Source organism: Embiotoca jacksoni, unplaced genomic scaffold (genome assembly GCF_022577435.1).
Source record: "Embiotoca jacksoni isolate LCO1_2020_lvr unplaced genomic scaffold, fEmbJac1.0.p SCAF_4, whole genome shotgun sequence".
In the NCBI taxonomy this organism is placed as follows: domain Eukaryota; kingdom Metazoa; phylum Chordata; class Actinopteri; family Embiotocidae; genus Embiotoca; species Embiotoca jacksoni.
The window spans coordinates 24,052,117-24,066,003 of record NW_027185392.1 but is presented as its reverse complement, the minus strand read 5'-3'; the positions used below and the strand labels follow the sequence as shown (position 1 = coordinate 24,066,003).

Below are 13,887 nucleotides of genomic sequence, written 5' to 3'. Positions count from 1 at the left end.
GGTTCTCCGGCTCCAGCCTGTTTGTCCGCACTGCAGCTCTGCCTCATCCCGCGTCAAACTCGCGTCACTACCCACAACCACAACATCCGGTTGGTGCTTTCAAATTAAAAGCTCCTCTCATCCGCGCTCTGAGCGCATTCACCAACAAGGATGGAGATTATCTCATAAAGTTTTACCCACTAAATAGAAGTTTATGGGAAATAACAATTCATTTTCAGCCTTTCTTGTGTCTTAATAAAAAGCTCATAAACATGTATGATGCTGCTGCAGCGTTGAAAAATGATCCTCGATACAAACGTTCGTGTTTTCCAGTTTAAATGATGACCTGCATCATAACCACAATTTTCTCTTCTAACTAGTTAACTAGTTAATTCTTTGGTCAAAAAAAAATAACAGATTGAAAAATGTTCAGTTTCCGAGAATTACAATTTGTCATCTTCGAATATTCAGTTTTGTCCGACCAACAGAATTAGAGAGTTACAAGCTGATGTCCCAGTTCTATTTTATTTCCTTCAGAAGAGATCGACCGACTCGTACAGATAATTTCTCCTTCAAAGTAAAAGCATACGAGGATGAGTCTTCTAAATAAAAGTTTAGCTTTAGTCACTTTTTATCCTTCTCTTTGTGGCATGATTGAGATTCTGATTCTGTGATACGCTGCAGCTTCATTACAAACGTTCGCTGTAAAACTTCCTTGTGTTTCAGAAGAACACTACAACACTTTGTTTTTACTGAGCCGCTGCACTCAGTTCAGTTTCCGGTGTCATGTTTGGTGTTAAATTGCGTTCGTGAGGATTTTCGTAACGCTGCTGTGTGAACAAGGCGAACGAGTTTCAATAAAACATGTATGATGATTTCAGGTTGTCCGTCCGTCCCGTTCTCAGTCAGACCGCATGTCCGATCCTGTCTTCTGAAAACTGATATCTCAAGGACATTTTAAAGGGACTTTCTTCATATTTGGCACACATAGCATGCACTATGTGGATTTTAATGGTCAAGGGTCAAAGGTCAAGGTCACTGTGTCCTTGCGTCCATCCACTCTTCTGAATGCAATATCTCAGGAAGGCATTGAGGGACTTTCTGCCAACGGCACCAACGCTCACGTCTGTCGAACACCTGTGAACGTGATGCTGTAACTCAGCAACAGATGGGACAATAAAGATTGTGACCGTGTTTCACATCCGGTCAGTTACTGCATTGTGATCGTGATCGTATAGATCAAACATGTAAACACGTAAGAATTCCTTCAATGTCTTCACTACGTATAATGTTTCAGTCTGGACCAAATGCAGAGGCGTGTGGCCGTGTGGGCGATATGAACTCTGTAACTTTACTTTAGTTCAGCAGCTGGCGAGGCTTCTTCCTCTCTCTCTCCTGTTCGTTGTGTTTTCTAATTTTCTAATTCTAAAGTAAGGAGTCGCAACCATGACAACCCAGCTGTTAGCTGCTATAGTTACTCAGCTCTCACTATGAGCCAAGCAACTGGAAACCAGCAGTGACGTCGCACGTTGATTTGTGAACGGCCGTTATGAAGCCTCGAGCCTGATTGACCATATTTGGACGAGCTGACCGATCTGATAGGAAACCTGACGATACTACGTCCCGCCCACCGATAGCTGTAACCTGACTACACCACAGGCCTGTCAATCAAACAGACACGCCCCCAAAAACAGGTCTTCTTGAATCTTCTTTTCTAATGAATGAGGGATTATTTTCAGATGGACCTCCAGAAAACTAATAAGAAGGAGTGACTTTAGCTAACAACACCGAGATAACTGATGGACACATTTTATTCACTTTGGATTTGATGAGAGAAGTTGAATGGGAGTCTATGGAGCCGGAGGCTTTTTGGAGCCGACCTCTAGTGGCACTCGCTGGTATTGCAGCTGAAGACACTTCTGGATCAGAACCATTTTACAGACCTGAAGCTACGAACTCTTTTATATCCAGTCTGTGAAGCCAAGCCAGTGCAGCTCCTGCTCTCCCCGACAGGAAGTCAGGGTTGCTGGGCGACAGCCCTGAGCAGAAGTCCACAGTTCACCTCCAACCAGCTCTGTGGGTTCTGCACGGTGATGGAGAGAAATGCAGCCACCGGCCGGGAGGCACTAAAGAAACAGACGCAACATTAAAGTCGAATGGCACAAACAGTGTTGTTGTTCTATATCTCATTTGAAAATATATCAATGAGGCTTAAAAAGTCAACACATCGCCCTGTAATCTGAGGAGGTATTTCAAGATGTGTATAATTTGGTATGGAAACCACATGTACCATATTTACTTGGTGTCTTTAAATCATGTTTTTTTTCCCTCCTGACAAAATGTCATGTGATCCTCTGTGACCTTCACTCGCTGGATGTTGCATGAGAGGTTTAAATGGCTCCAAGCTCGTCAGGGAGTCGAGTTCGTTTCCGGTTTATTTAAATACTTCATTTTCATTTTCAGTCAGGTACTCTAGTTTTTACTGGAGCAGTTGGAGTAACTATGAAGAAGAAAAATACATAATTAAAAGTAGATTCAATTTAGAAGTTCTAGAAGCATCTGTTATTGTGGATCAATTTAACACTGATATCTCTCATTCACAACGGACCGTTTGACGTTGGTCAAACCTGCATTATCCCCGTTGTCTTGAGACCAAGTGGAACACAACAGAAAGTTAGAAGACTAAAAATAAATCTAAAATAATACAATGAACAGTTGTTCCCAATAAACCAATCACAGACCATCTCCGCTCTACAAACATCAGGGTCACAACATCTTACTGCTGCTGTCTTATTGTGGAACCACCATCAATGATGAATTAACAGGGCTGCGATATTTAGATATTCTATTATATGAATATGAGACCGGATAAAAATCCTCTCTGATTTTGGACATCTTATTATTGAGATATGTCAAAATTGTTGTCTTTTCCTGATTTCAAAAGCTGCATTACAGTAAAGTGATGTCACTTTCTGACCATAATTCTGATTAATATTTATCAAAAATTTAATTGTGTAAATATAGTATACATTAGTAATATACACAGTGCATCCGGAAAGTATTCACAGCACTTCACCTTTTCCACATTTTGTTACGTTACAGCTTCATTCCAAAATGGATTAAATTCATTTTTTCATCAAAATTCTACACATAATACCCCATAATAATAACCTGAAAAGTTTTTTTGAAATTTTTGCAAATCTATTGAAGATAACAAATTAAAAAAATCACATGTACATAAGTATTCACAGCCTTTGCCATGACACTCAAAATTGAGCTCAGGTGCATCCAGTTTCCACTGATCATCATGAGATGTTTCTACAACTTGATTGGAGTCCACCTGGTAAATTCAGTTGATTGGACATGATTTGGAAAGACACACACCGTCTATATAAGGTCCCAGAGTTGACAGTGCATGTCAGAGCACAAACCAAGCCATGAAGTCCAAAGAATTATCTGTAGACCTCCGAGACAGGATTGTATCGAGGCACAGATCTGGGGAAGGGTACAGAAACATTTCTGCAGCACTGAAGGTCACAATGACCACAGTGGCCTCCATCATCTGTAAATGGAAGAAGTTTGGAACCACCAGGACTCTTCCTGGAGTCGGCCGCCCGGCCAAACTGAGCGATCGGGGGAGAAGGGCCTTAGTCAGGGAGGTGACCAAGAACCCGACGGTCACTCTGACAGAGCTCCAACGTTGCTCTGTGAAGAGAGGAGAACCTTCCAGAAGGACAACCATCTCTGCAGCACTCCACCAAGCAGGCCTGTATGGTAGAGTGGCCAGACAGAAGCCACTCCTCAGTAAAAGGCTCATGACAGCCCACCTGAAGATTACCGAAAGGCACCTGAAGGACTGTCAGACCATGAGAAACTAAATTCTCTGGTCTGATGAAACAAAGATTGAACTCTTTGACCTGAATGCCAAGCGTCATGTCTGGAGGAAACCAGGCACCGCTCATCACCTGGCCAACACCATCTCTACAGTGAAGCATGGTGGTGGCAGCATCATGCTGTGGGGATGTTTTTCAGCGGCAGGAACTGGGAGACTAGTCAGGATGGAGGGAAAGATGAATGCAGCAATGTACAGAGACATCCTTGATGAAAACCTTCTTCCAACAGGACAACGACCCAAAGCACACAGCAGAGATAACAAAGGAGTGTCTTTGGGACAACTCTGTGAATGTCTTTGAGAGGCCCAGGCAGAGCCCAGACTTGAACCCGATTGAACATCTCTGGAGAGATCTGAAGATGTCTGAGCACCGACGCTCCCCATCCAACCTGATGGAGCTTGAGAGGTCCTGCAAAGAAGAACGGGAGAAACTGCCCAAGAATAGGAGCCAAGCTTATAGCATCATACTCAAAAAGACTTGAGGCTGTAAGTTCTGCCAAAGGTGCTTCAACAAAGTATTGAGCAAAGGCTGTGAATACTTATGTATGTGTATATTTTCATTCTTTATTTTTAATAGATTTGCTAAAATTTTAAACAAACTTTTTTCACTTTGTCATTATGGGATATGTGTATAGAATTTTGAGGAAAAGAATGAATTTAATCCATTTTGGAATAAATCTGTAACATAACAAAATGTGGAAAAAGTGAAGTGCTGTGAATACTTTCCGGATTCAATGTATATAATAGTAATTCCTATAATATTGTTACAAAATGCGATATTGAAGTAATTGGTCAAAAATATGGTGATATATGCATCAACTTTTTTTGTTGTTGTTTGTTTTTTGTTGTTGTTTTGTTTTGATCGGTTTGGGTGGGGGGAATTATTTATTCACTTGATTTATTTATTTACTTAATTTTATGTCATTTATTTGTGTATTTTTCTTCCTCAATTTCTTATGTAATGTTCTGCAATGTTTAATGTTCTGTACGTTCTCTTGAATCGCTAAAAAGTAAAAAAAAAAAAAAAAAAGAGGTGATATTTGATTGTGTCCATCTCGTCTGACCCTGAACCTCCGTGTGGAGCAAACATTCACTGAACTCCTCACGTCGTACACACAATCACTGCAAAAGTGTGAAGCAGCGAAGAAGCCCGCGAGCGTGAGGAGCTTCCATTGGAAGGAACTGACCCGTTGATATGAGTCCAATTCTCCTTCCTAGATCCGTGTTCACGTCCCGGTTCACTGCAGTTTCCACATACGTGTGATCAGCGAGACTTCGTATCATCACTGTCGTCAATAATGACGTTAAAACACCCTCGAGTGCAATATTTTGATTATACAACAAGTTACCAACTAAATAAAACATATAATCTACATGTGTTCATATTGTGGAGCAATTCACTCTCAAAGTATAAAACTTTTTGTTAGTGTGATCTCTGTTTCCATGGCAACAATTGGGTTATGACTAACAACTGGAAAACAATCAGTCACGTCAGTAGACTCTTATGTAACGTATGTAATGTTTACTACTCCAGGAAGTAGTCGGACCCTTAGCAACCACCTAGCAACGGAGAGGATTTCTAGTCTCCAACTGAATAAATACAGAAAAATAGAAACACTAAACTGATCAGCTAGCTCAGTCTGGTTGGAACAAAGATATCTGATGAACAAAGATATCTGAAGAACAAAGATATCTGATGATGAACAAAGATATCTGATGAACAAAGATATCAACCCAACCTAAACCCAATTAGGTTTAGGGGGCAAACACTTTTTCACACAGGGCCATGTGGGTTTGGATTTTTTTTCTCCCTTAATAATAAAAACCTTCATTTAAAAACTGCATTTTGTGTTTACTTGTGTTATCTTTGACTAATATTTAAATTTGTTTGATGATCTGAAACATTTAAGTGTGACAAACATGCAAAAAAATAAGAAATCAGGAAGGAGGCAAACACTTTTTCACACCACTGTATTTGTGAACTCTTACAACACAACCAATCACACTACTGAATCACAAACTCAAATACTTCAGTTCAAAATCAACTTACGTTCAACAAAGGTCGTAAGTCGCCACTCTGAAGCGTGCTAAATGTTAAATGTCACTGCGTCAGTCTCGGTAAAGTATAACGAACAATATTCAGGGCAACACACACCAATGACACACATCAGCTGGTCAGGATATGAAACTGTCAGTCGAGGGGAATCAACATTACAAAACCACTTTGATTTTTATCACCGTGATTCTCTGAACGATGGACTGCAGCATCGTCAGTATAACGGCTGACCATCACACCCAGAAACAAGCTGCCGCATCGCTCTCACCTGGAGACGCAACGATCTGTCAAATAATCAATTAGTCGATCAACAGACAATGAATCCAAAACTATTTTCATAACTCAGTCATTTAAAAAAAAAGAAAAAAAAAAGTACTTTTGTCATACAAGGTACCAACCTGAATAGATTTGGAGTTTCCACGTGTTGGTCAGACAAAACATGAGCTTTTGGAAATTACCATTAAAATGTTTTTTTTTTTTTTTTCTTTTTCACTATTTACAGCCCTTTTTTTATTAAAAAGATGATTAATCTATAAATTAAAAAGGTCAGATAGTGAACATAATAAGCTGCAGCCCTGCTCTGTTAACAATTTGTGATTGCTCTGATCTGTGTATATTTACTATTAATTTTCTAGTGTTGCATCTGAGCAAGATAATAAAAATTTTTCCACCTACAGCTCAAACGCTGTCCTAAAAAGACACCAAAACTAAACATGCGTTGAAATAATTTAGGCAAGATCAATGCTCTATATATATAGCAAATATAGAAATACATATTTAAAAAACATAATTTATAAATCCAAATCCACGGACTTGACTTCTGTGATCTTCCTCTGCAGGCCGTGAACACTCGTGCACTGTGGGTTAATTACTATTTGGACATTTGGGTGTTTATAAATGAAACTGGATCAAATTTGCCTCAATAAAAACTTAAATGCAATATTTCTAACATTTTCCCTTAAGAATATTGTTCCTTTTATTTTGCTGAGTGTTTTTCTACTGCCTTTATAACCCCTATTTTACGCATTTGATGCTGTATTGTATTGTAACAAAGCTTTAATTTTGAAAATACCAACCGGATGCTGTGACTCGTGTATTCTTTGTGTCTTGACTGCAGCTTGACGGTGACTTTCCTGTATTTTTTTTTTTTTTGTTAATCAAACAGTAGCAGCTGGGTGAGGCAGGCGGCGCTGTTCAGTCCCACCCTTCAGAGAGCACCTGAACGCCTCTCAGCTCCGTCCGTTTACCATGAGGCCTTCAAAGACGTCTCACTGTCAAACACCAACATCTGAATCTGAAAACACTCCGAGTCAAACATCACAGCGACGGTGTTTCCCAATGCGATCCGACACCCTGCTTCTCTCAAACACACACACACACACACACACACACACACACACACACACACACACACACACACCGCGTCGCCTTTGATTTGGGTTCGATGTCCGCTCGCATCCGCCGGCTCGGTTCGTTTTTCTGCATCTGATGCGACTGTTTGTTTGTTTGTTTGTTTTCTTCTTACCTGAATGTTGATTTCCGTCCGGACGACAGAGAGCCGAGCAGGATCCACTCCCTGTGCTCCATCTCCATCTCCACAGCATCAGCACCACACACACACACACACACACACACACACACACACACACACACACACACACAGAGATATACGTCCTCGGTGTCTCTGCGTTGAAGCTGCAGCTCCACAGCGCCCCCTGCTGACGTGGAGTGTGTTCAACCATAACAAAGAATCAGCTCCATGTCGAGTACATCGGTCTGAACCCAAGACAGAGACCTCGGTGTGTTTAAGGGCTTCCCACCAAAAACACTTGTATGAGGTTACTAAATAAACAAAAACTACTCATGTCGGATCATAATCTCTTTTATTGCCTCAAAAACATTTCACGTGATTAAAGTGAACATTCCAGATGTTGTTCAACAGGTAGCCGACTAGTTTTTGGTTAACAACGTACTTTTCACTTGTAGTACACTATTTTTATTTTTTAGGGCATCACACTAGAACATAACAAAGATATGATTAGTACTTTCATACATATCTCTCACATGCAGAGTCCGCCACTCTCTCTGTTGGCAGCGAAGGCCGAACCCAACCGAGACCGTCTGGCTGATGTTGGATTTCCTATTTGTGTCACCGGGCGTTAAAGTTGTATCGCAAAGCGCCGCTCCTGTTGACAGATGCAGATCTATTGATACAAGTATAAAAAACTAAAAATCGACTTTGTTGGTAAAAATATATGAAGTTTTATAAGATTATTTGGATTGCAAACAAGTTTATTGTGATTTTGAATTTTTTGTGATTCACTGAAGGATGATGTGTTCCTTAATGGACTCAGAAAATTACATTTCTCTTTAAATTAAACCATTTAAAAACCGACTTGGATTAGTTGAAAAAACACAATTGTCTGTTTTCTGACATGACCTGAGTATCCCTGATGTTCTACTTGTGTTCCAGATGTTCTACTTGTGTTCCAGATGTTCTACTTGTGTTCCAGATGTCGTACTTGTGTTCCAGATGTTGTACTTGTGTTCCAGATGTTCTACTTGTGTTCCAGATGTTGTACTTGTGTTCCAGATGTCGTACTTGTGTTCCAGATGTTCTACTTGTGTTCCAGATGTTGTACTTGTGTTCCAGATGTTGTACTTGTGTTCCAGATGTTCTACTTGTGTTCCAGATGTCGTACTTGTGTTCCAGATGTTGTACTTGTGTTCCAGATGTTCTACTTGTGTTCCAGATGTTGTACTTGTGTACTAACTCTCTACTCTGAGTACATCAGTGTGTTCTCTCTGTCAGTACAGAACCATCAGAACACTACAAGTTCCAGGATGAATCACTCAGAACGTTCCAACATAGAAGAAGTGTGAAACTCTGGACACTTTCCACCCTAAACGGTCGCCATATTGGCTCTGTACAGGAAGGGGCGGGGCCACAGACATAAAGGATTTTCAAATTAAAGCGTCTGAGGAAGCTGCAGCTGTTCCTGAACACAAAGTGTTTCTTTTCCACTGCTGCTGCTGGACAGAAGAATCAGTGTGTTCATTGAGTGTTAAACAAAGGACACAAAAACACGTTGATTTCTGGGTAAAATAATTAAAGCTGCAGATATTTTGGAGGCTGATGTGTTCACATGATGAGGTCACTTCCTGTCAGTGCAGAACACCAGTGTGATCTGAAACAACACTACTCTGTCTAAACTCCTAATTCCCATTGAACGTATAGACAGGGAGAGTGGACTAAAAGTTTCTCAGTTATAGATTTAGCTTTATCTTTTCTTTCTTGAGGACTTTACATACTTTTTGCTACATAAACAAAGTAGCTTTGAATTAAAGCTGAAAGTCAAATGTCTGTGATTTGCAAGGTTTTACATGCATATCTGTTTATATCATGGAATATTTGTTTTTAAGTACATGTCACAGCAGTACTAATGATGCATTAAAAGAACTTTGGGGATACCCTTGATGACCTATCCTCAGCTGGGCGGGGCCATCCAGTAAGAAAAGAGTAAGGACAGATAGGCCAGGTTGCCATTTGTGCTCAAATACTGCCATCTCGTGGACTCAGGCAAACTCACTTATTAAAAGAATATGTCAATAAGTAACGTGCAGCCGACATAAAATGCAGATGTTTTTCACATCCCCATTAATCCAGAATACTTCTCCATCAAATCAAGAATATTTCTTCAACTCTGATAAAAAACTGGAGCGTATAAGTCTGAAAATGCGTTTTACGACAACACTGTACACTTGAGTTAACAGTTGAAAGCCGGCCAGTAGTTAGAGTATTTCACTGACTGATGATCTACTGGGATTTTCACCCACAACCATCTCTAGCTTTACAGAGAACGGTCCGACAAAGAGAAAATACCCAGGGAGCCGCAGTTCTCTGGGTGAAGATGCCTCGTTGATGTCAGAGGTCAGAGGTCAGAGGAGAACGGTCAGACTGGTTGGAGATGATAGAAAGGAAACAGTAACTCCAATAAGTACTCGTTCCAACCGAGAAGATCTGAACAACACCTGGAAGCTTGAAGCAGACGGACTCCAGCAGCAGAAGACCACCGGGTCCTCCTGTCAGCTAACAACAGCAAACTGAGGCTGGATTCACACCGGCTCATTGGACAGGAGAAGATCGGAGTAACGTCTCCGTCTGATGAGTCTGGATTTCTGCTGCCACATTCAGATGGTCGGCAGAGTTTGGTGTCAACGACATGAAAGCGTGGATCCATCTTCCCTCGTATCAGTGGTTCAGGTGGTGGTGTGATGGTGGTGCGATGGTGGTGGTGTGATGGTGGTGGTGTGATGGTGTGGTGGTGGTGGTGGTGATGATGGTGGTGGTGGTGGTGTGGTGTGATAGTGGTGGTGGTGGTGGTGTGATGGTGGTGGTGGTGATGGTGGTGGTGTGATGGTGGTGTGGTGGTGTGATGGTGGTGTGATGGTGGTGTGATGGTGGTGGTGTGATGGTGGTGGTGGTGTGGTGATGATGGTGGTGGTGGTGGTGGTGTGATGGTGGTGGTGGTGATGGTGGTGGTGTGATGGTGGTGGTGTGATGGTGGTGGTGTGATGGTGGTGGTGGTGTGGTGATGATGGTGGTGGTGGTGGTGTGGTGTGATAGTGGTGGTGGTGGTGGTGTGATGGTGGTGGTGATGGTGGTGGTGTGATAGTGGTGTGGTGGTGTGATGGTGGTGGTGGTGGTGGTGGTGTGGTGTGATGGTGGTGGTGGTGGTGTGATGGTGGTGTTTTGATATTTTCTTGTCCCACTTTGGGTCCTTCATACCAGCTGAGCATCATGTAAACACCACAGCCTACCTGAGTATTGCTGCTGACCATGTCCGTCCCTTTATGTCCTCAGTGTGACACCAAGAATTAAGGCATTTCTGAAGGCAAACGGGGTCCAACAAGGTACTAGTAAGGTGTACCTAATAAAGTGGACGGTGAGTGGATATGGGTTGATCAAAAATGGCAAAAAATATAATTTATGAGAAAAATATTTACAGAATAATGAGAAACAACGATTTACAGACATTTTTTTTATTTTTATGAAAGTGACTATAGTTGTTATTGTTGAGCTACAGAGACAAAATAGTCAGAACAATCATGTAACAAATATACAAAATTGGGGGATATTTCACCCTGTCCTCAGGGTGGAGTTTGGCACGCCACAGGTGGAGGAGGGTGCTGTTTCACCCCGTCCTCTTGGTGGAGCTTGGCACGCTACAGGTGGAGGAGGGCGCTGTTTCACCTCTTCCTCTTGGTGGAGCTTGGCACGCTACAGGTGGAGGAGGGCCCTGTTTCACCTCTTCCTCTTGGTGGAGCTTGGCACGCTACAGGTGGAGGAGGGCGTTGTTTCACCCCTTCCTCTTGGTGGAGCTTGGCACGCTACAGGTGGAGGAGGGCGCTGTTTCACCCCTTCCTCTTGGTGGAGCTTGGCACGCTACAGGTGGAGGAGGGCGCTGTTTCACCCCTTCCTCTTGGTGGAGCTTGGCACGCTACAGGTGGAGGAGGGCATTGTTTCACCCCGTCCTCTTGGTGGAGTTTGGCACGCTACAGGTGGAGGAGGGCGCTGTTTCACCCCTTCCTCTTGGTGGAGCTTGGCACGCTACAGGTGGAGGAGGGCGTTGTTTCACCCCTTCCTCTTGGTGGAGCTTGGCACGCTACAGGTGGAGGAGGGCGCTGTTTCACCCCTTCCTCTTGGTGGAGCTTGGCACGCTACAGGTGGAGGAGGGCGCTGTTTCACCCCTTCCTCTTGGTGGAGCTTGGCACGCTACAGGTGGAGGAGGGCGTTGTTTCACCCAGTCCTCTTGGTGGAGTTTGGCACGCTACAGGTGGAGGAGGGCGCTGTTTCACCCCTTCCTCTTGGTGGAGCTTGGCACGCTACAGGTGGAGGAGGGCGCTGTTTCACCCCTTCCTCTTGGTGGAGCTTGGCACACTACAGGTGGAGGAGGGCGCTGTTTCACCCCGTCCTCTTGGTGGAGTTTGGCACGCTACAGGTGGAGGAGGGCGCTGTTTCACCCCTTCCTCTTGGTGGAGCTTGGCACACTACAGGTGGAGGAGGGCGCTGTTTCACCCCGTCCTCTTGGTGGAGTTTGGCACGCTACAGGTGGAGGAGGGCGCTGTTTCACCCCGTCCTCTTGGTGGAGTTTGGCACGCTACAGGTGGAGGAGGGCGCTGTTTCTCAAAGACCCAGATGTGTGAGACAAGAACTGAGTCTGAATTTCATGAACTGAATTTGAAATTTGAGAACTGAATTTAGAGAGTTGAATTTTCAGTGAAATTAACATGAAGTTTGAGAGCAAATAATTTCAAATTCAGAATTAAATATTCAGTTTCAAACTTATTGAAATTCTGTTTTAAACTGAAATTTCAATTTCAAGTTTTTCACTTCAAATATAAAGGACTCATTCTGTTTCTAGTAACAGGTATATCTGCCCGTTAGTAACGGGTGGTTTGTCTGAACCAGCTGTTGTGTCCTGTAGAAATCAGCTGGCCTCCTGCAGAGGTCACTGTTTGTGTGGTTTAACTGAAACCTGCTGCAGACCAGGTTACTCTGTTTAAGATCATTCATTTCAACATGTGGACAGGTTTATACAATTCAAATCATGTTCAGTGTATTCTGACACCACAAAGACTTCTCCTTGTTAGAAGTTAACAGGCTATATTTCACAGATGACATTGCATTAGATTGCATGAAACAAAGTGGCAGATATGTTATGATTGAAAGTACACAACAAAATGACTCACTGGACTAGTCAATTATCATAAGACCAGATGATTTTTCTCCATAAAAGTGTTACTTTCTCCATAAAAGTATTACTTTCTCCATAAAAGTGTTACTTTCTCCATAAAAGTCTTACTTTCTCCATAAAAGTATTACTTTCTCCATAAAAGTGTTACTTTCTCCATAAAAGTATTACTTTCTCCATAAAAGTGTTACTTTCTCCATAAAAGTCTTACTTTCTCCATAAAAGTATTACTTTCTCCATAAAAGTGTTGCTTTCTCCATAAAAGTGTTACTTTCTCCATAAAAGTGTTACTTTCTCCATAAAAGTATTACTTTCTCCATAAAAGTGTTGCTTTCTCCATAAAATTATTATTTTCTCCATAAAAGTGTTGCTTTCTCCATAAAAGTGTTATTTTCTCCATAAAAGTCTTACTTTCTCCATAAAAGTATTACTTTCTCCATAAAAGTCTTACTTTCTCCATAAAAGTATTACTTTCTCCATAAAAGTGTTGCTTTCTCCATAAAAGTCTTACTTTCTCCATAAAAGTGTTACTTTCTCCATAAAAGTGTTATTTTCTCCATAAAAGTCTTACTTTCTCCATAAAAGTATTACTTTCTCCATAAAAGTGTTGCTTTCTCCATAAAAGTCTTACTTTCTCCATAAAAGTGTTGCTTTCTCCATAAAAGTCTTACTTTCTCCATAAAAGTATTACTTTCTCCATAAAAGTGTTGCTTTCTCCATAAAAGTCTTACTTTCTCCATAAAAGTGTTGCTTTCTCCATAAAAGTCTTACTTTCTCCATAAAAGTGTTGCTTTCTCCATAAAAGTGTTACTTTCTCCATAAAAGTCTTATTTTCTCCATAAAAGTATTACTTTCTCCATAAAAGTCTTACTTTCTCCATAAAAGTATTACTTTCTCGATAACCTCCACGATTATCCTCCACAAGTGATCAGGACATTTTACAAATGTCAATTCCCAATGGTCCTCAATTTACTACGGTTACCGGCGGGGGACTAGTGCGCATGCTCATGGGAGGACTGACAGCTAGTGTGCATGCTCACATTGAAGCCTTAGCTATTTGTTTAGCTAATCTTCAATTAAAACAATCAGGCCTATGTAAAATATGTTTTTTTCAACTTGTAATTAACTGTAAATTCAAAACTGTTTGTAAAAAGTGAATATTGTTGATACTCATATAAGGTTAATTAATCTATGCAAATCATGAC

At 41.6% G+C, this 13,887-nt stretch overlaps 1 protein-coding gene across 2 annotated transcripts in view; it reads right to left on the bottom strand.

The window, feature by feature from the left end:
* ttbk1a (tau tubulin kinase 1a) overlaps positions 1 to 7,560 on the bottom strand; it is a 63,229-nt gene extending 55,669 nt beyond the window's left edge. The window contains exon 1 of one of the 2 annotated variants that reach the window (XM_069167128.1): positions 7,453 to 7,560. The gene's annotated coding sequence lies outside the window, so the exon portion shown is untranslated. Of the gene's footprint in view, positions 64 to 7,452 lie in introns of those variants that run through there. The other variant, XM_069167127.1, reaches the window with a different exon arrangement.
* Between the last annotated feature and the right edge of the window lie 6,327 nt (positions 7,561 to 13,887).